Source organism: Chrysochloris asiatica, unplaced genomic scaffold (assembly GCF_000296735.1).
Source record: "Chrysochloris asiatica unplaced genomic scaffold, ChrAsi1.0 scaffold00010, whole genome shotgun sequence".
In the NCBI taxonomy this organism is placed as follows: Eukaryota; Metazoa; Chordata; class Mammalia; order Afrosoricida; family Chrysochloridae; genus Chrysochloris; species Chrysochloris asiatica.
The window spans coordinates 23,172,326-23,175,936 of NW_006408528.1; positions in this window are offsets into that span (position 1 = coordinate 23,172,326).

Genomic DNA, 3,611 nt, shown 5'->3' on the forward strand with positions numbered 1-3,611 from the left:
TTTTAAGGAGAGTTATAAGTGCAGCTCATCATATATACAGTGATCCTGTATGGCACTGTAGGGTAAGCACTGGACTGCTAACTAAAAGGTCCGTGGCTCAAACCCCCCAGTCTCTCCTTGGAAGCCCTACACAGGGTCACAATGAGACAATGAGTTGGGACTGACTTGACAACTCTTAGCACACTATATATATAGATAGATATAGATATAGATATAACAAATAACAAAAAAACAAATCCAATTAATTGAGTTGATTCTGACTTACAGCAACTGTATATATGGATTCTGAGGCTGTATTTACAAAAACAGAAAGACTTATCTTTCACCCACAGAGCAGCTGGTGTGTTTGAATTGCTGGCCTTGTGGTTATGTTGCTAGGTAAATAGATAGACACATATACACTGAGAAGTAAATATATCCACTATAAATGGAAAATGTGTGTGTGTGTGTGTTAGCATAAAAATAGTGACAAAGCAGTAACAATGAACACACCTAGTTCGCAGATCTCCATTCCTAAATATCACACTCTACTAAAGAGTTCCAGAGTTCATGCTAGGAGAATACAAGCTGAGCCTGGAGCATCTTGTGATGCCCAAAGTGAGAAAGTACCCAAAATAGAAAAGGATGGTGATGACATTGGGGGAGGGGGGGGATATGATAATTATCTGGGTTATGAATGTCCAAGTTAGGGACATCTTGTAGTTGCCCTTTAATAATACATGAATCTGCCCATACTTTGAAAGAGTGGAGACAACCCCTACTCACAAAAAGTTCTTCATCACATTTACCTTCACCTGCTGCATGTGCAGATTTAAAGCATTGAAAGGGCACCAAACCTTTTCTTGCATCAAAGTAAAGCTAAATCAGAACAGTTTGCACCTGTTTCAATTTGCATACAAATTTAACTGAGGGTCACGCTTAGGAATCTAGATCTAGATCATAACCTGGAGACTCTGTATTTTTAAAGAGTAACGGTACCAATATGAAAGCGCTCCCAAAGTTATAACAACTTGATAAAAATAAATAAATATCAGCCTTATGTATTTATTTAGTATTTCATATCATAATCTTCCATCACTCATCTGTCAGTTTGTCATACAATGGTGGCTTGTGTGTTGCTATGATTCTGAAAGCTATGCCACGAGTATTTCAAATACCAGAAGGGTCATCCACAGAGGACAAGTTTCAGTTGAGCTTCCAGACAAAGACAAATTAGGAAGGAGAGATGAACTACTTCCAAAAATTTAGTCACTGAAAAATCTTATGAATAATAGTGAAACACTGTCAGCATCAAATTATTGAATATTGAAATGTGATGAAGGGCACCAGAATATTATCAGGTATTGTGCCAGGAGATGAGCCCCTCAGCTTGGAAGACACTCAAAATGCAACTGGGGAAGAGCTGCTTCCTCAAAATAGAGTTGACTGTGATGACACGAATAGAGTAAAGTCCTTGGAATCTTTACTTTCTGATGGGACACAGCTTGAAATAAAGAGAAACAGCTGTCAAAATCCATTAACAATTGGAACATGGAATTTAAGTATGAATCTAGGAAAATTGAAAATTGTCAAAAATGAAATGGAGTGTGTAAACATCGATATTCTAGGCATTATTGAGTTGAAATGGACTGGCATTGATCATTTTGAATCTTAGAATCATATGGTTAACTGTGCTGGGAATGACAAACTGAAGAGGAATTGCATCTGATCATCAAAATGAACATGTCAAGAGCAGTTAAGAGGTACAACATTTTCTGCGATAGGATAATATCCATACACCTACAAGGAAGATCATTTAACATCACTACTATTCAAATTTATTCACCAACCACAGAAGCCAATGATGATGAACTTGAAGAAATCTATCAACTTCTTCAGCCTGAAATTGTTCAAACATGCAAGCAAGATGTATTGATAATTACTAGCAATTAGAATGCAAAGATTGGATTGGAAAACAAAGAGGATCGGTAGTTGGAAAATATGGCCTTGGTGATAGAAAAATGCTGGATATAATGTGATAGAATTTTGCAAGACCAATAAATTGTTCATTGCAAATACCTTTTATTACACAACAAAAAAGACGACTATACACATGGACCTCACCAGAAAGAAAGTTGACTATGTCTGTGGAAAGATGGTGGAAAAACTCTGTATCATCAGCCAAAACAAAGGCAAGGACAGACTGTAGAGCAGACCATCAATTATTCATATGCAAATTAAGGCTGAAGCTGAAGAAAATAAGCAAGTCCACTAGAGCCAAAATATAAACTTGAATATATCCCACCTAAATTTAGAGATCATTTGAAGAACAGACTTGATGCATTAGATACTAAAGACGCAGACCAGAAGACTTGTGGGATGACACCAGGAGCATAATACAGGAAGAAATCAAAAGGTAATTAAGAAGACAAGAAAGAAGAAAAAGACCAAAATGGATGTCAAAAGAGACTCTGAAACTGGCTCATCAGGGGAGAGATGTTAAAGCAAATGGAGGAAGTAGGGATGTAAAAGAGCTGAACAGAAAATTTCAAAGGTCATCTCGTGAAGACAAAGTCAAATATTATAACAAAATGTGCAAAGACCTGGAGTTAGAAAAGTAACAGAGAAAAGTATGCTCAGGATATCTCAAGCTTAGGAAACTGAAGAAAAAAATCAAACCTCAACTTGTGGTATTGAAAGATTCTATGGGAATCCTGGTATGGTTCTGTAGGCTAATACGTCAGACTGCAAAGTTGTTTGAACTACAAGGTGGTTCAAGCTCACCAGCTGCTCCTTGGAAACCCTATACAGAGTCGCTATGGGACAGAATCGATTTGACAGTACTTAACAACAACATGGCAAAATACTGAATAATGAAGAAAACATCAGAAGAAGATGGAAGGAATACACAGTGCCACTGTACCCAAAATAAATGTTCAATGTTCAATATAGCATATAATCTAGAGCCAATGATTCTGAAGAAAAGAGTCCAAGTTGAATTGAATTCACTGGCAAAGAACAAGGCACCAGGAATTGATGAATTACAAATTGAAATCTTCCAACAAAGTGATGCAGCACTGGACGCATTCACACTTCTATTCCAAGAAATTTCAATAACAACTATCTGGCCTACTGACTGGAAGAAATCTGTATCTGTGCCCATTCCAAAAAGAAGTGACCCAATGAAATGCAGAAATCATTAGACAATATCATTGATATCCCATGCGAGTAAAGCTTTACTAAAAGTAATACAGAAGCAAATGCAACCATACATTAATAGAGAATCTCAGCAGTTCAAGCCAGTTTCAGAAGAGGATGCAGAATGCAGGATATCATTGAAGATGTCAGCTAGATCTTGGTTGAAAGCAGAGAATACCAGAAAGATGTTTACCTGTGCTTTATTGACTACACAAAGTCTTTCGATTGTGTGGATTATGACAAGCTATTGACAACATGTCAAAGAGGAAGAACCCCAGCGAGATGGTTTGACACAATGGCAGCACCAATGCACTCAAACATAGCATTAATTGTGAGGTTGGCCCTGGACCAAGAAGTGAGTTTTTCTGTTGTGCATAGGGTCACTACAAGTTAGTACTGATTCAATGGCACCTAATAAAACAGAAGTATCATAA